Raw genomic sequence first — 20,360 nt, 5'->3', positions numbered from 1 at the left:
AGAATACCCCATTGAGGAAGAAAAATAATTCTAATATTTATAAGAACGTACGATTTAATTAACTATCCTTATCACTAGATTTCTTTTTAGTTTAGATAAGTAGGTAATTTACTCGGAACAGAAATTAATATTAAAGTCGAATGATATATTGATGTTAACTAATTGTAATCACAACGGGCACGTTAATAACGAATGAAACATGTTTCAGTAATCCACGTGTCAAATATTTAAAAGTGATACAACTATCATAACCATGCAAACCAGCGGCTACACAGCGTCGTGGCATTGCATATGTGAAGTATTATTTTTGAAGTATTGGAGAAACCAATTTTCACACATGTGCATCTTAATATACGTGCATTTATTTAACAAAGATTTGTTTGTTTTATTTGTTTTGGAATTTCGCGCAAAGCTACTCGAGGGCTGTCTGTGCTAGCCGTCCCTAATTTAGCAGTGTAAGACTAGAGGAAAGGCAGCTAGTCATCACCACCCACCGCCAACTCTTGGGCTACTCTTTTACCAACGAATAGTGGGATTGACCGTCACATTATAACGCCCCCACGGCTGAAGAGCAAGTATGTTTGGTGTGACCGGGATTCGAACTCGCAACCCTCAGATTACGAGTCGAACGCCTTAACCCACCTGGCCATGCCGGGTATTTAACAAGGAATTAGAAGTGAACAGATTTTTGTCTTTATATAATCTTCAGTAAATATGTAACAAAAACCAAATGTTATTTGAAAGAACTTATGAAAATTAACGTTTCTTTTCTATCTTTTTCTTCTCCTTTGTTTTCCTTTATTCCCCTTTATGTGATTTTTCAACGAATTTTTAACAAAAACCAAATGTGTTTTTTGAAATAATTCATTATAATGAAGTTCTTTCCTTTTTCTTATTTGTCGTTTTCTCTCATCTCCTTTATGTGATTTTCAACGAATTTTTAACAAAAAACAAATCTTATTTGAAGAACTGCATTAAAATGAACGTGTCTCTCTCTCTTTATTTGTCATTTGTTCATTAATCTTAAGCGATGGAATCATGGACTAAAGGATAACTTTAATACCAGGAAATATCAATGTTATTTGCACAACCAATTCATGTAGACGAAGATGTTGGATTTTTCGGAAAACTGGTGGCCCGGCATAGCCAAGCGTGTTAAGGCGTGCGACTCGTAATCCGTGGGTCGCGGGTTCGTATCCCTGTCGCGCCAAACATGCTCGCTCTCCCAGCCGTGGGGCGTGATAATGTGACGGTCAATTCTACTATTCGTTGGCAAAACAATAGCTCAAGAGTTGGCAGTGGGTGGTGATAACTAGCTGCCTTCCCTTCAGTCTTACACTGCTAAATTAGGGACGGCCAGCGCAGATAGCCCTCGTGTAGCTTTGCGCGAAATTCAAAACAAACAAACGGAAAACTGGTCAGTTTGAAACTGCATGTTGTTGTTTTTTTTGCGAATCCTTAAAAAATTAGATTAGCTGTAACTGAAAATGATTCTCTTAAGTGGATGGTCAACAACCTCTTAAAGTTTCTGAAGAAAACAGCTCAGCAAACAAGTTTAAATAAAAGGCTGATTTTAATTAATCTCTTCCTGTTATTAGAAGACTGTTGCCTCATATTTTTCGCTTGAATGCATTCTATCAAAGTGTGTAAAGACAATGTCCAAATTCGTAGATTTTTTGCCTACTACATGTTAAGATCCAGTAATGATGAAATAATAATGCTCAGCATGGAAACAGTTATACGGTATTATATATTTCTACCGTAAATAATGTAATTGATTTTTAGAAATGTATTCGGAAGATCAGTTTTATCCTTGTTTTCTATTTTATTTTCATGACAAAACTTCAATTTCAAAAACTTTATGGATGAAACAGTAAAATTGTATTTGGAACATGGACTGACGATATTTGAATGAAACTAAACCAGTTCTCTTGTTATATTTATATCTACAGCTAACTATATCTATACATGGATGGATAGACTGAGATATCATGCTAAACACAATTCAGATTATTTTTATCTGCACAATTTGCAATCCTTCTCTCTTTATCTATTTTGACTATTAAACAATCTTTAGCGGACTTCCGTTACCCTTTTCTTTTTACTTGCTTTCCAAAAGTAATAGGATACTAAAAACGTTCCTGTTAACTCAATACGAATATAAGAGTTCGTACTTTCTAAACGTTAAAGCATTCTTACATGAGAAACAAAGGTTAGTAGATAAGATAACCAATATTAGAACTAGATGTAATTCAGTACATTGATAAGGTTACATTATTTATAGATGTGTTGATATTTGATAATAGTAACTTTTGATCTCGAATCGCCTTTTTCTCCTAGCCACGAATTATGACCAATTTGTCATCATCTCTTTGTATGATTATACGAGCGAAGAACAGCGAAAGCACTATGTAGACCAATAAGCAAACAATACTGAAAGTCTGACCTAGACAAACGAACAAACAACATTAAAATGACGAACAAGACGAATAACACTGAAAGCTCTACCTATACAAACGTATGAACCACATTGAAAGCCCTAGACAAATGAACAAACAACACTAAATGCTTTATCTAGACAAACGAACAAACCGCATTGTAAAGATAAAGGAACAAACAACATTGAAAACCTTATCTAGAAAAACGAACAAACATTACTGAAAGCAATATCTAGATAAATGAACAAACAACACTAGAAGTCATAACTAGATTTTCAAGTGATGTATGGTGAAGTATACGAAAGTTAAAAAGTGCCATACGACGAAGACAATTTTGGCTGTTATTAATATAATTTCTGTAAGTTGGTTTTACTACCATATACCCTAACATCTTACAAGTGTTCAATAGTTGAGGTCATGACAATATTCAAGAGTGTTTGAGCAACATATAATGAACAGAAAAATATAATTACAATGAAGAGAACAGATGATATAAAGATGGTTTCATCGTGAACAAATAGGTTTCCTTTAAGCTATGCATATTATATATATATATACACATGTTAGGTTATGAATGTTAGGTTAATCAGTTTAGTGACACGAAAGTAGCTCACCAATATATATATACGTACCAATGTATTCATTCTCTGCGTGTTTGTTTGTGTATATATATTTATGTGGCTTGGCATGGCCAGGTAGTTAGAACGCTCGACTCGCATTTTGGGGGTCGCCGTGACGGTCAGATCCAATATTTGCTGGTAAAAGGTAACTGGTGGTGGATGATGATGTTTGCCCTTCTACATAGTCCTTTTTCTACCCATACCAGCCGTTTTTTACATATATATATATTGTTATAGTGTGCTCGAAATTAGGAAACAAAAACTGTTCCTTTTATTTACTGATAAAATTAAGAATATTTAAAAACACCAACTTGCTATAGGTTTATTTAGCAGCAGTTGGAAGCTTTATGAAACATCATATCCATTACATTGTTGTTTAATGACGTAATAACATTACTGATCTGGTAAAATATGAGTGTTGAACTGTTGTACGATTTCCTTTCAAAGCTTTCCATCAAATGACTCTAGCGAAACGTAACGTTTGCAAAAGCTTGATTATTTATAAATAAAAAGGTGTGTGTGTTTTTCTTATAGCAAAGCCACATAGGGCTATCTGCTCAGCCCACCGAGGGAATCGAACCGCTGATTTTAGCGTTGTAAATCCGGAGACATACCGCTGTACTAGCGGGTGGCATAAATAAAAAGGTATTTGATTATCAAGTCATTCCTATCATTTGTTCAAAAACAGAAACTACTGGCAAATGTAAACCATATGATACATTTCTTTGTCAAAGGTCGTACGATGGTTAATTTGTGAAGTTATAACAGTAAAATACAAGGCTATTATTCGTGATGAGTAGAACACAGGCAGCTTTATCGGAAAAAAAGGTTTGTTTTGGATGTTATTAAAGCCAAGTGATTTGATCGGTCCAGTTCTTCAAAGTCCAATAAATGTAACTAAAATTTATATAAAATAAAACTAAAATAAATGTAGCTTATGCCACCATGCCAGTGCATATAAGATCGAAATTAGGATATGAAAAATAATTCGTGAGCTATTCTTCTAAGTGCGAATAACTGGGAAATCGTCCATATAATACGAAACATTTACTTTATAAAAAATTCCAAGACATGAGACTTAGCGGAGACATTATAAACCTCGGTATTTCTACACAGTTTTAGTGTTAACATCACATTGAACTTGTTAGCGATAAATCTATTAAGTGATTGGTCACATCTTGCGAGACCCAGAAGACAACGTTTTCAGAGCTTTAGCAAGGATTACACGATTCTGAATTTAATGCGCAAGTTACTTCCCACGAGATTAAGACTTATTACCTACTTTTCAAAATAAATTCAAACACTGTTTCCTACATTTCTTTTAAACAAAATATATTAAAATCAATACATATCTAATTAAATTAGTTTCGTTAAAGAATGGACTTAAATTTTGTGCAATAAAATAACGTTGTGTGGCAGTAAGACACTGGTTAGAAACAAAGAATTCATAGCAAATATTTCAATAAAATAACGTTGTGTGGCAGTAAGACACTAGTTAGAAACAAAGAATGCATAGCAAACATTTCTTGTTAACCTTAGCCATTTCGGTCTTACCAATTTTGCTAGAAATGATACCTAACACATTTACAGGCTGCCTGTTCGCGCAGATGTTGGAACACTATTTCTCTGCGCTTATATCAGAACTTCTGAAAGAATAATTAAAATTTGTTACTACAATGCAGTTTGTGATACTTTTGTTTTAAAATCACCGGTATAACTGGTTATACCCTAGTTATATTTTTCGAAACTCTGATTACAAAGATTGACTCATTGCTTTAGAACACACATGGCAAGACGAATTATTCGTCTTTGCTCTGTTATTACATACACTTTGTGATAATTTCATTTTGATTACTATTTTAATTTAAATATATCTGAATGTATGTTTTAAAATTTTTCAGTGCATACTAGAGTAACTTTAATACTCTTTAACCCGCAAATTTTTAATCCCAAACAGTGTTTTGAAAATAATACTTACAAAAAGGATATTTCCATTTGGTCTGTTATTGCTGCACGACTAAGTTACTAAGATAATTAATTATCTGTAAGGAAAACTACATATGTTGCATTACTCCTGAATAAAATATGTCTATATATGTGGTTAGCTAGTGACAAACATTCACTGTACCAGTATATATGGTTAAATAATGACAAACTTTCACTGTCCCAGTATATATGGTTAGATAGTGACAATATTTCATTTTCTGAGTATATACTGCTAGATAATAATAATATATCACTTTTCAAGCTCCTACTTTATGATGACGTCACGCGAGGAGGAGTGGCAGTTTTCTGAACTGTATTCATAGCTCTTAACAAAAATTAGCCAATGATTTCAGCTACAGTTTAGATGATAAAAACTATAAATATACATGGACATATTTAGGCCTAACCCTAGGTAACAATTTACAACAATGTGGTCTTCATGTGTTTTTTTTTAATTAATTCTCTCATTAGGCAAAAACAAATGGAAAAATAATGTTTTGATGCCTTTGTTAAAGAGTGGATTACAGCAATTTTCATTGATAGACCGGTGTTTGGGGTAGGTAGAACTGTAAGTTCAGGTAGTAGTGTTTAAATACAGTCATGTATGTATGTATATTCCTCGCACGGGCGTTGATCAAACATCCTTGTTTTTTTTTTTTAATAAGTCAGCCCGAAGTTCTTCTATTTATTGAAATGCTCGAGAAGCTCAAACATCCACGTTTTTTATTGACCTGAAATTCCAGGCATGGATTCAAACAGAGATTCCCCTAGCGGCTAGTATTCGTCAAACGTAACGTTAATGATCCAAATCTGGAAATAGTACGTGTCTTTCTTCAAGGTGTGTTTGTAAGTATTACAGAGAATAAAAATCACCAGCTGTGACAGCCAAACTTTGGACAAATACACGTGTTTGTGCGTGTACACTCAAGAAACGTTTATATGTTTTTGTTTTTCAATGTAATAGAATACAATCTCCCTATCCTCATGTTATATGCTTTGTAAGTTCACCAACTACACATAGGAATACATCTGAGAATGGTAAAAGTGCTCAAATGAAAACTAACGAATAGCGTGATTGGACAAGTGAAAATACTGTTTTAAGATAGAACGAACTAAATGATTTAATAGTTTAAAAGCTATATAATAGCCTGGTAATTCTCTCTATAACAAAAAGCACGATGATTGGATTGAAGCATTTCTGTGAGGAAAAGATAAAAGTTTGTGACAACAACAATTCTCAGTGAGCACTGGTGTTGTTTTTAAATCGTTTCATAAAACCTGAGCTCTGAGTTTCTTCGTGCAAAAATATAGCATTGTTTTGTACAGTACGTCACCCAGTGATTAGCGTACCGAGCTGCTGATCGAAAGGTCCAGCTCTTACCCATGAACGTGCTCCCCTATTTTCAGCTGTTACAAAAGTGACACTCAATTCTGTTATATAGTTCACGTAGCCGGTCTGGGCCCATGAGAGTACATTTGACTGTAAGATCTTTGTATGGTCAGTAATTCAAAAATTATTGGATGGCTCTACCTAATCTCTAGAGTTTCTGAGTGTCTTTTTTAGTCCACGAGTGCATAAGGTGGTTTTCTGGATGAAAATTCAACTTATTTTGCATGTTTAATTTTACTTTTTTATACGTGTATTTAATAGCAATTGTCCTAACAAGTCTGTGAAATATAGATAGGTGGAAGAGCAAGTGTGCACTTTTGTTTATGTGTGTTTACACACACACAAATATATATAAAAGTTATAACAACATAGATGTGTTTAAAAGAAGAAAAAAAAATAAGAAAAAATAAGACAATATTTTATTTTTATCTAACTGCTAAATAAATCTGTTGAAAGAGATTCGTTATATTCATATTTTGTATCAGAATGTATAACATTAATAAAAATTCCTAAATATCAACACACACAAACTCTCTGCTTGACGTGCTAGGCAAGACAAACACCTTTACAGGGGCCATCACTACAGGCAATAAAGCCACTGAAGGAGATTGGTGCTAAAATTGATTTAATCAGATTTCCCAATAAACAGCTGGCTGAAAGTTTAGCCTTAAGAACATATCGTAAAAACACTAAACGATTTGAAATTTAGATAAATAATTATTACCTACATTCACTACCGGATATTATTTCTTACTTCCGGTTTGGACGTAATATCTAGTTGTTAAGCTGACTATATAGTAGGAGAAGTAAGAAGTAAAAGAAATGGTGGTTAATGGAATGGAGAAGATGCAACATACATATAACAGAGGTAAGTTTAATGAATAAACTAGCCTTCTGGACCGTCAGTAACAGTTCATTCTTAATGGTGGTTAAAGGAATGGAGAAGATGCAACATACATATAACAGAGGTAAGTTTAATGAATAAACTAGCCTCCTGGACCGTCAGTAACAGTTCATTCTTAATGGCCTTCTGGACCGTCAGTTGGTTAAAGGAATGGGGAAGATGCAACATACATATAACAGAGGTAAGTTTAATGAATAAACTAGCCTCCTGGACCGTCAGTAACAGTTCATTCTTAATGGTGGTTAAAGGAATGGGGAAGATGCAACATACATATAACAGAGGTAAGTTTAATGAAGAAACTAGCCTCCTGGACCGTCAGTAACAGTTCATTCTTAATGGTGTATGTTATTGATTATTTCTTCTTCGTCTGGAAGTTTAATATTGTCATCAATTTCTGCGACCTCAGTTCACATAATTTTAAGGCAGCTCCACGTTGCTAGGCAACATTGGTTAATTTCAGTGAAGTAGAAGAGTTATTTATTTACTTTTAAGAAGTTATTAAAACAGCGCCATTTGTGTGTGTGTGAACAAGGCGGATAACATGTCTGTTTTTAACTACCTCAGCAGGAAAATTGGGTTAAAAACAACAAATTCACACGATCATGTGAACCGGATAAAGCATTAATTTGTTTTTGCCCAAGATATATTGAACTTTTCTCAAGCCGTGTCCATTTTCCTAGAGAGTAATATAATCCTCCAAATCTTTCTACAGATGAACATTGTTGCTATTGTAAGACCATATCGGTTTACGTAGTGTATGAAACAAGTCTAGCTATTTGTACTTGCCAACAATATTTGTGGTCGGTAAATTTTAGTGTAAGTTTTCGTTATGATATTTTTTTTGACTTACTGGAAAAAGTTATTGTAGTAAATATTAACAATAGTCGTACTGAGTCAACTGACAAGTATATTATAAGTAGGTGTACGTTTGTTTAATAAACGTTGACTAGCTTTACGTTTCTAATAGGAGGCCATTTATTTAAGTTGCTTTCTAAATTCCCGTTTCTATCCTATTTAGGACGTCGAGTAAAAATAAAATCTCAACAAAAAGAGCGAAAGTAATTCCCGTATTTGAAAGAGGGCGCTGCTGATGTTATATAATCTGATAGAAGTAGAGGTATCGGTTTATAATGGTTGATGTCACATTTTATTTAACTGAGAAAATCACACAGCGTTCTGTCTTCAAGAGAATGATTCAATTCTTCACTATACTTTTGTATATTTAGTTTATTATTTATGAGAAGTACAAGTTCCAGATGTTTTACAACTTTTTTTTTGTTTTTTTTAACTTTGCGTAAAGCTACACGAGGGCTATCTGCGCTAGCCGTCCTTAATTTAGCAGTATAAGACTAGAGGGAAAGCAGCTAGTCAGCATCACCCACCGACAACTCTTGGACTACTCTTTTACCAACGAATAGTGGGATTGACCGTTACATTATAATGACCCCACAGCTGAAAGGGCGAGCATGTTTAGTGCAACGAGGATTCGAACCCATGATCCTCGGACTGGAGTCGAGTCTTTAACCATCTGGCCATGCTGGGCCTAGAACAATCGATTATGTAAAAATGTAAAGTTACAAACATATCAAAGCTAAAGCGTTCAAATCTTATTTTAGCGTTTGAAAGCGCTCATAAGAGAGGTCGGTTTTAAGGAAATAACTCGCAATGAAAGAGATTACCGAGATTGTCTCTAGCATCCGAAAAGTGCCTCTTTCCTGTCACCATCAGAAAGAACAGTGATTTATTTTCCAAATTACTGGACTAGACACATGCTGTAACCGGGAGAGCTTTGTATAGATGGCGCTCGTTTAGCAGTTTTTTGTTGTTGTTCTGTCGATGTTTGAAAACGCTGGAAACTACTCAGAATCCTTTGTTTGGGTCATAAAACTCAACACAATAACATTATTAGAGCAAACTGTATTTATACGAGTCGCTCATCGGCTCATTGAGCTACATAGCTATTTTTTTTTTAAATAACTCCAAATGGGTAAAGACCCGTGTAGTACAAAAGTTGGCACAGGTTTTCAAGACAGTTGACGTAAAACACTAAATCTGTTTCCAGAAAGCATTACAAACCTTTAAAGGAGCGTGATTTACATACGTTAGTATCCACTGGATAATACAGAATAATATATACATCTGTCTTGAATGATGTTATTGAAATTGCTATTCATACCTTAGTTTGATGAAACAGTCTTTCTACTGTAATTCACAAAGAGTAACCTACTGATACCTTAGTTTGCCAAAGTAGTTCTTACACTGTGATTATCAAATACTAACCCATTCATACCTTAGTGTGAATAGGTTGTCCTGCTGCTGTAATTTCAAGTTAGTAACCTATTCATACTTAATTTCATAAGGTTGTTCTTCTATTGTAATCTTCAAATACTAACTGATATAAAATATACAATCGAGTCGTTCAAAGGAAACAACGAAAATGTTTAAAAGCTGATTTTGACCTAACTTGGACAGCGGAAACAGACTAAATGTATGCAATATTCAACACTTGTACTTGTTTATTTTCTGCTATTTTTAAATATATATATTTTTAAACGGGATTTAATCAGTAAAAAGGGTGTTATATGAGATATTTCTGACTCACATTCACGTTACACAAAATATCTTTAAAAAAATAATTTCATAATTATGCAGTTCACGGCTGGCTTCCGAATTTTTAAAAGTTATGGTTGAACAGTTTCTCTCAGGATTATATAATTATCTAATTAACTGACTAACAGAATGTGTTCTAATTATAAAAAAATAATAATGATGTGTTAAAAACGAGCAGCAAATTACCAAATCCACGCCAGTTACATTGTTTCTCGTGCATTAAATCACACCGCACGTGCTAGCAGAGTCACAGATGTGGTTAGTTATGCAAATTATTTAGCTTGCTCCGGCTTTGGCAGCAGGCTGTGGGTTCTCCCAAAGAAAGCTTTCATTCTTTTGTAATTAATCTTGGTTTCCGAATTAATATATAGAACACATTTCCCTTCAAGAAATTAATTTCCATAAGGAGATCCGAAGATCAGTTAATCCTCAGATAAGACGAAAGTCAAAGTTTATGATTTTTTAAAAATAAAAACACATCGCAAGGCAAGCATTTCTACTGACGTGAACAATGACTTTTGAATTAGCAGCACAAATAAAAAAATAATAAAACTTTATTTTTTCTACACATGTATTTATGTTCACCAGCAAAAAATATGATTAAGACAATATAATACCTTTTATTTATCCTATAGATTACTGATATGATTTATTCTTAAACTCGATAGATCGGTAAGTACTTGTTACATTGTATAAAATAGCTACGAAAACAAAATTTCAAGAAATTTGCATAGTATGGACAAAGGAAAGAACTGGAATTTTACAATGTATAAAATATGTAAATAATTTTAAAAACAATACAATAATTTTTATATATTGTGCAGAAAACAGAATGTAAAAAGCTTATAAAAACTGTCACGAGAGGGAAAAAAAGAGTTAATGGTAAGAAATAAGGAACTACAATAATGTGTAATATGCTAATAATTTCAGAAAAATGTAGCTCGAACAAATAAGATCGCTTTTCTAAGTTTGCATGCACAGCCAACATTGAAATTCATTTTCTTTTTGAACCTGTTGCCAGGGTAACAAACAAAAATCAAGCAACCAAATTACAGTGTTTGGTCTGCAAACGTTTTTCACTAAATGGCGCACGCGGGGACCAATATGTTGAATAAACGCTGGTTTGGTTGGTTGCCATGGTGACCAGCTTTGAGGCAAGTTGAGTATACTCAGTTTAAAGGAACTACTGTTCTGAATTGGAGATACTCTGTTCAAGATGCTCTAGGAAAAGAATGAAGTCTAGAATGATTCAGTCGAATGAACTCCAGAATCTAACAGAGAGCCGCGGTAATTCCAACTTCTGCTGCGACGTGTATGTCTCTTAATGTTTTCTACAGTCCGACCTGTCGTTTGGCAAAACAATAAATCTTCATACGTCATTCATAGAGTTATAATATGGACAATCAGTGCCTCCTAATGGTAGAAACCTTAGTGATAACATGAGACGATAAGAGTTGCAAATTTTAAGACCTAGTAATGAACTATTAAACACGTTATGCCTGTGTGTATATTTATAAATGTACTTATGATATGCGCAGTAAATATAACAGCATCGAGCAATCTATAGTCTTACCAACGTTTCGGTTTTACACATAATTATAAACATCGGTATATAAATAAATAACTGGATAGACAGATTAAACTAATGACTTGTTATGTAAATAAGTTCACTTACTTTACTTACAAGATCCTGACATAAACATAAACAATTCGGATATACATTTTCAAACGGCACTAAAAATAACTTTTCACCCTTTGTTTTCCTGGTTATGTGTAGCCACCTAGCGAAGTTATTACATTTCCTACTTGTAAATTACCATACATTTTATTCAAAGTAGTTGAGTAGACTGTACAGTAAAATATTTACCAAATAAACCTTTGATATTATTGATAATGATATTGTAGCAAGTTTAGAAGTTCGCCCAAAGCTACACGAGGGTGTGTATGTTATCTTATAGCAAAGCCACTTCGAGTTATCTGTTGTGTCCACCGAGGGAAATCGAACCCCTGATTTTAGCGTTATAATTCCGAAAACTTTCCGCTGTCCAGCGAGGGACACTACACGAGGGCTATCTGCGCTAGCTGTCTTTACTTCAGTAGTGAAAGACGAGAGGGAAGACAGATAGTCATTACCACCCAACGCCAACTCTTAGGATACTTTTTTTAAACCAACGAATAATTGGATTGACTGTCACATTTTAACGCTCTAAAGGCTGAAATGGAGAGCATGTTTGATGGGACGAAGATCTGAACCCGCAACCCTCAGATTGCGAGTTTGGCGCTCTAGCCATGTGGCTATGCCTCACCAGGACAATATTGAATCTCGATTATTCTTAAACTTGTCACTTTGTGAGTTGACGGTAAGACATGAACAATACTATAATCTGGGATATGATTCCAACTTGTTGGTAGAACGCACATAACATATTGTGTAGTTTGAGCTTTAAAATAAGCAAATCAAAATTAGGTTAAGTTGCGTAATATAACAGATTTGTTAAACCTCACGGAAAAAATACATTGTTAACTATCTCATCAGAACACACCAATCATGATTCCGTGAATAAGTATTCAACATCATTTTACACACACGAAGCTAAAACATAAAAGTCCAATTTTAAAAGTCACGAGCTGTTGTGGCTTTCATTAAAATCATGTGTCACTTGGATCGGTTTGTTTGTTTTTGAATTTCGCGCAAAGCTACTCGAGGGCTATCTGCGCTAGCCATTCCTAATTTAACAGTGTAAGACTAGAGGGAAGGCAGCTAGTCCTCACCACTCACCGCCAACTTTTGGGCTACTCTTTTACCAACAAATAATGGGATTAAGCGTCACATTATAACGCTCCCACGGCTGAAAATGCGAGCATGTGTGGATCGACGAGGATGCGAACCCGCGACCCTGAGAGTAGGAGTCGCACGCCTTAACCCACCTGGCCATGCCGGGCCCACTTGGACTGGCGTTTATTGTTTCGAAATGTTCGTTTGTTTTTTCCCCTTCAACTTGTTGTGTATAGGGAAATATTATTTTTAATATAATAACGTCGAAGCGAAATAAATAATATAATTAGATAAGAGGGCCAAACGTTACAATTATAACAAGCGATATTCTTAAGACAAAACACGAATATACAATTTAATGTATTTCTAATACAAATATGTTTTCAAAATAAGAAATAATTTCAAAATAAATTGAGAAGTAAATTATGACTGCTTATAGAAACACATCCACAAGATTTTGAAGTACAGTTAAAGCAGATAACAATATATATCGAATTTAAAACATTAAACAATTCTGAGTTGTCTCGTATTATCTTATGCTGCCATCTGCTGATTATAAAATCAACTAAATCATAAAGTTTAGTTTTAGGGAATGTTCAGAAAAAACGAATGTTAGGCAGATTAAAACAGATGTGTATATTTTAATCAGTAATTAACAAGTATAATTTTCACACCGTCTATCGTGAATTATAAAATTTAGTTAACACGTTCGTAGAGCATAGACGTTAATTTACACCTCGCATGTATTATGCGAGACAAAATCTAATTTCGATAATTTAATAACGGCTGTCTTTGAACCCATGTTATCCAATTGGTAAACCCTGGAGTGCATACACACCTCCTCCAAGTTGATAATGTTATGCTACGATTAACGGTTAAATTAAAAAATCAGTATTATATATTTATCTGAATACTCAAAAGGTGATAAGACATATTTGAAACAGAGAAAACTCAGCCCACGGGTGTTTTTACTACTTAGTGAGCGCATTTCATTGGTCAGAGGTTAGACAAACCTCTTTTATTCATTGGTCATGGCAGTATTGTAAAAACATTTATAGAAAGATATTACTAATATAAGCTTCTCAACGAAACTTAAAGGCAAATCATGCATTGTACATTGCATTAGTAGTTAATAATTATGTGGTAAACTCTCGTGATTTTGGTGACATCCAGTACGTAAGTAACGATTACATCATCAATGCTCGTGACAGCACGAGATTATATAACACTTGTCTTCTTTTTCAGATTCCGCCACAGTTGGTTTCTAGCGTTCATAGAGTTTTTTCACACACTCATCTTTTAATAATATAATGGAAATCATGCGAAACTTTATGTATTATATTTTGATTTATAATTCTTAAAAGAGTTGGGTTTCTTTACTAGAGCTCACAGTTTCTGATTGCACATCTGTGTCATTTAATATTTCTAAGGACTTATATATATTATATAGACACACACAAGGGATTTTCTTCGTATGTCAAAACTTAAAAAGAAAAATTCTCTGATTGTGACAATACCCCTATTGTATCAACACCTTCTCATAAGGCAATGGTGCTTGTTTCACAAGTATCGACGCAATAGAGATTAAATTATTGTTCCATCAATGTATGGCCTCAATAAACACTAGATTTCAAGAATACGTAGCTCATTCAAATGAGTTATTTCGAAGGTCACGGATATCTAATGTTACATTTAGCTTTACTCTGAATAAAGAAAAATCTAGCGTTGTGGCTGTTATTTGTGTTTATCATGTACACGTTATTCTTAAAAATCCTAAATTAGCTTCCCTGATTCATGTATCATAATCAAGAAGCTACGTAGTTCTGTCGATTGATTTTGCTAAAACGTTTTGAACTTTTCTTTGGACGTTTTTTTAACGGAAAACATCTTTATCGAGCATGGTTTAAACATGACTATAAAAAATGAGAGTAAAATAAAAAAAATTATGACACTTCTAACTAGCCTCTCATAACTTAGAACAGCTTAAAAATAACCTAGTGTACGCTCTGCTCAGCACCTTTCATTGTATAGCTGAAGGTTATAGTGACGTAAGAAGGTTAGATATGGTTGGAAGAATTTATTTGTTTTGAATTTCGCGCAAAGCTACTCGAGGGTTATCTGCGCTAGCCGCCCCTAATTTAGCAGTGGAAGGCTAAAGGGAAGGCAGCTAGTAATCACCACCCTCCGCCAACGCCTGGGTTACTCTTTTACCAACGAATAGTGGGATTGATTGCCACATTATAATGCCCCCACGGCTGTAAGAGCGAGCATATTTGGTGCGACCGGGATTCGAACCCGCGACCCTCCGATTACGAGTCGAACGCCTTAACACACTTGGCGATGCTGGAACTACTAAGAACAACGAAGTTCAGAACAAAGGGATATGGTTATAACACATTCTATAGAATATAAAAGGAAAATATTTTTTATTGAGAATACACTTGATAGCAGAGATGTGGTTGATTTTTCCTCTCGGCCAAGAGAATAAAAAAACTATTTTTGGCAAAAATAAAATTGAAATAAGAAAGAATGAAAGACTGGCTTTTCTTCAAAGAAATCTAGACTTTACGAAAGTCTTCTCTCATATTCTAAGAAAGGGGCAATTTTTTTTCGCACAACATTCGAGCTCCCACACCTCAAAAAAAATTGAGATTCACATTTTACCAAGGAAAACTTGAAGAAGATGAACGATTGGTGTCAGTCAAGAAAAGATGAAAAGATCATTTCTTTAACTTTAGAAGACATAACACAGATGAAGGATTTTAGTGTTTATAGAAACAAAAGATGAATGATTTTTATTTTTAGAAAAGTAAAGCAGGAAATGAATAGTTTTCAAACAGTCATGGACATGTATGAAGAACGTCAAGGAAAAAGAGGGCTTAAAACAGATGAAGCTTTTTTATCTAAAAGGTCAAGGACACGACGATATTTTATTCCAAGATCCATTGGAGCATCAAACGGATAAAGTTTATTTAATAAATAAATGAAGAAACTTTAAGATATTTTTCTTTTAATTTATACGAACATAAAAAGGGTAGAAGGAACCTTTGATTATCTCAGGCAAGGGAGACCCGGCATGGCCAGGTGGGTTAAGGCGTTCGACTCGTAATCTAAGGGTTCGAATCCCCCGTCGCACCAAACATGCTCACCATTTCAGCTGTGGGGGCGTTATAATGCTAGGGTCAATCCCACTATTCGTTGGTAAAAGAGTAGCCCAAGAGTTGGCTGTGGGTGGTGATGACTAGCTGCCTTCTCTCTAGTCTTACACTACAAAATTAGGGACGGCTAGCGCAGATAGCCCTCGTGTAGCTTTGCGCGAAATTTAAAGACAAACAAACAAACAAACAAGGCAAGGGATCATTAGAAAAGTTGTTTTTCTTTATTATTTAAGGAACTTTTTTTATCGTACTCAAGAGAAAAATGAAAGAACGCGTTATATTTTTGCGCACTTTATAAACAGTTGTCTTACAAACTTCCATATTAATTCACAACCGTGATGCTTTACGTCGTTTTCTTCTACAACTCCATCTTCTTCAGCCAACATTTTCGAAACAAACTTCTACTGACTTACATATCATATTTCATTGTGATATCCTACTTCATTTGCGCCACGCCAGTACAGCGGTAAGTCGACGGGCTTATAACGCTAAAATCAGGGGTTCGATTCCCCTCGGTGGGCTCAGCAGATAGCCCGATGTGGCTTTGCTATAAGAAAAAAACACACACCCTACTTCATTTAATTCAATATGGTCTACTGGTTTGCGCGTTGAGTTACGAAGCGAAAGGTCCGAGATTAGAGACGTGATGCCACTGAACGCCCTCTATACTTTTACTGTGAGCGCGTTTTAAACGCGATGATCAACCTTGCTATTCGGTTCAAAGAACACGACCAGACTTTTGCGTGGTGGCTGGTGTTGCTAGCTAGTTGCCTTTTGTCTGGTTAGACGTTCGAAATTGACGACGGCTCTGCCTGAAGCGCAGGAAGGAACTCTGAGAAACTGTTAACCCTGACTTAACTGTTCATCAGACACTGTTGAGCTTGAAAACTCCAATTCCTATTTTATGTTTTTTGTGTGTGTGTGTGTCAGACTTAAGTTTTATGTCATTTTTTTCTCGCACACGTTTTCTGATTCATAAGTTGAATTGTAGTTAACCTACAGTGAGCCTTTCTTAGTGAACTTACATTAATCAAACTCGTTATAAATTCTTTCTAATATTCCTATTGGAGGCAATACTGTTAAATTCAGCAAGCAAGTAGTTACATGTTATGAAGCTACTCACAAGAGAAATATACTGTATGTTTCGTTATATCCACAGTAATATGCCAATTGTGTTTTTGTTTGTTTTATTTTAACAAAGCCACATTGAGCTATCTGCTGAGCCCACCGAGAGGAATCGAACCCCTGATTTTAGAGTTGTAAATCCGTAGACTTACCTCTGTATTTGCGGGGGACAAGTGAGTCAGTAAGAGAGTAAACCGACCTCATAACCAGAAAGATTGCAGATTACGGAGTATATATAGCTACCGTAATATATACATATACATACACACACACACACACACATAAAAGTTAAATACGTTAAATTAAAACGATTTAAGGGTAATACGACATCGTCAAAGTTCCTGTCGCTAAATTCAGTCATGCTCTATCTTACGACTGTGCATCTTAACAATAGCCCTGCAGCGTAATTTTCATTGCAAAAGACTCGTAAGGATGTCATGTTGTATAAAGCACACCATTTCTGCTGAAAGCTTTTCATAATCCATGTAATCGACACGGATAACGGTTTTTCAGTGTATTTTTGAAAACTCTTAGTATTTGTTTGTTTGGAATTGAGCACACAAAGCTACACAATGGGATATCTGTGCTCTGCCCACCATGGGTATCGAAACTCAATTTCTAGCAATATGAGTCCGCAGACGTACTGCTGTGCCACTAAGGGGCAGAGGTCAGAGTATTCCATCTGCCTTCGTGGGGACAAGTATCAATATGTCCGTTTCACTCTCCAGCGGCTTGAGATATACGTCGGTTTAACAGAAGATATTACTGGAAACCTTATTGGCCTGATTTCAAGACAGATATGTTTCTTGACCATGTTGTATGTTGTTGTCTGAACCACGTGGTCAATTTTTGCCAGTGACAGTTGTGGGCGTGGTTTTTTACTTGCTTGCCATGACTGGGGTATGAGTTGTTGCAGGGTCTCTTTCTGAACTGTCCCGGTGTTAAAGTGGTCCATATTTCTTTGTTTTTTAAAATGAAATTCGGTAAAGGGATGTGTATGTCTTTGAAACTCTAAATCCTCACCCACTCTGAACACATGTTTAAGATCTCAGCATATGGAAAGCTTAAGTCAGAAAGGTGATTAAACCTCGATGGTGTTATACCACTTATCAAACAACCTTAAAATGTGGTTGTGATACATTTAGTACCACCGGATTTGGTATCGGCTTGATTATTACGTCACTTGTTGATTTGCGCAGTCCAAATATTACGCGTTCAACCATCTGTTAAATAAAGATAAACAAGATAAAGATAAAAAAAACGAGTCGGTTAGTTGTGTTTTGAAAATATACTATTTAATTTATTGTTTACAAGGACTAAATTTTAACAGGTTTTAATTAACTAATGCTAACATAAACTACCCGAGCTTTGTTGTGCAGTCCAAAGGCATGATAAATAAAGATTCCAATTCTAACCCATGAAAGTCCTTACTCAAAACAACAACAAAAATGAAACCCCTACAACCAGGCATGTCATGACCACGTGGTTAAGCCATTCGACTCGTAATCTGAGAGTCGTGGGTTCAAATCCCCGTAACACCAAACGTACTCGCCCTTTCAGCAGTGGTGGCTACATAGTGTGACGGTCATTCCCACTATTCGTTGGTACAAGAGTAGCCCAAGAGTTAGCCGTAGGTGGTGATGACCAGCTGCCTTCCCTCTAGTCTTACACTACTAAATTAAAGACGGCTAGCGCAGATAGCCCTCGAGTAGCTTTGTGCGAAATACGAACCACGATAGGAAAAGGAGGGCAAAACACAAAATTCTATTCCAGTTTGTGTTCAATGACATTACAAACCCAGTCCTAAAACCTCGTCGTACCAGGTTGATTTTCTGAAAACATTTCAATATTCCTTCGGAAGGAGGATTACACCTTGTAGATAGGAACACATTCCGTCTCAGCTCGAGTCCACCTGCTACATCCAAAACAAACGCGCAAACAAATTTCCAAACACACAACGGGAGTTAATATATGACGTTCCTTCATTTGCCACAAACGTATCGAACGTTCACAAAGCTTTCTGTAAGAAAGTTATTTGATGTTGTTTAAACTCAGGCGGAAACTGAAAATAAGTTCAACCTGAGTGTAACAGTTGTTTCCGAAAAGCAGTACGAATAACTTGACACCTAAATAAAGCAGTACGAATAACTTGACACCTAAATAAAGCAGTACGAATAACTTGACACCTAAATAAAGCAGTACGAATAACTTGACACCTAAATCTTATGTAGTGCATTACAAGACTGACTATATAAAACCATAACACCATTCAATTCTATTCATAACTTAACCCACACCGAATTTAAAATAACAGTACAAATATTGAATAAATGGATTTTCGCTACTTTATGTTTATTAAACTACCGAATAATATAGCAAAATTTTACCTTATATAATCTTAATTATACGTGGAGAGTCTCTATTGGTTCACTTGTTGAAAGGAATGTTTAAACTACGATAAGAAATAAGGTACAGGAAATTGAAGTATAAATCTTTCGAGACATCTCGTTTGTGAGATAGTGAATGTTAAAACTTTGGTTATTGATTCTATATTCAATTAACCACCATAATAACAAATATTCTTTGAAATACGTTATGTCGTGACAACAGACTGTGCGAAATGTTAGTTGCTTGAGGCAGCTTTATGTTCCTTATGTAGATTAAGACCATATAAAGAGCTATAGCGAATCAAAGATGGAATAATCCTTCCTTGGTAAAGTTATAGTAGACCATAAGATAGGATTACTAAAGTGTTTACCTCAGTCTACATAGCGATGCAAGACTTCAAGTGATTTAACTTTGATCAATACGCAGATAAGAGACCAGCCATATTTCTATCTACCCTGATTTCCCTCTCAGTAGCAAAATTTGGCTTGTAAGTCATAAAGAAGTTTCCTGATAAAAGTGTTGTAAGATAAAACTTCTTGCATGGAGCTGGATGTCGAAAGAAGGAAAGAAAAATCTATTTATTAAATATTATTTTTACCGCTCCCACAAAAATGTGTTTCTTTTCACCTATCAGTTGCTGCTATTCCACTACTCCATTAATATTTTTATTTTTATTGTCTTGAAGTTATTTATATTCTATAAGGTAAACTTTAAAAATATCCTACTTTAATTATACATAGTTTTTCATGACATTGAATGAAATGCTGTTTAAACTTCGGGAAGACTTACTAACTGGGAAGACTTACTAACTGGTCATAAACCGAAGACTTACTAACTGGTCATAAACCATAAGAACAGAATTATTGATGAAAATAAAATGGAAAAATAGGTCTTTATTCACTTGAACGATACATCAAAACTTGCACATACTGGCATATTTCTCAGGTTTAATAACGAGAGATAGA

At 34.9% G+C, this 20,360-nt stretch overlaps 1 protein-coding gene and 1 long non-coding RNA gene across 4 annotated transcripts in view; one reads left to right on the top strand and one right to left on the bottom strand.

The window, feature by feature from the left end:
• LOC143230741 (discoidin domain-containing receptor 2-like) overlaps window positions 1-20,360 on the bottom strand; it is a 325,468-nt gene that overhangs the window by 219,040 nt on the left and 86,068 nt on the right. The gene's annotated exons all lie outside the window — the stretch shown is intronic.
• Window positions 1-20,360, top strand: part of LOC143230744 (uncharacterized) — a 65,729-nt gene that overhangs the window by 485 nt on the left and 44,884 nt on the right. The window lies entirely within an intron of this gene.

Source organism: Tachypleus tridentatus, chromosome 10, assembly GCF_004210375.1.
Source record: "Tachypleus tridentatus isolate NWPU-2018 chromosome 10, ASM421037v1, whole genome shotgun sequence".
Lineage (NCBI taxonomy): Eukaryota > Metazoa > Arthropoda > Merostomata > Xiphosura > Limulidae > Tachypleus > Tachypleus tridentatus.
The sequence above is the reverse complement of the archived record's forward strand: the minus strand, read 5'-3'. Positions and strand labels throughout refer to the sequence as shown.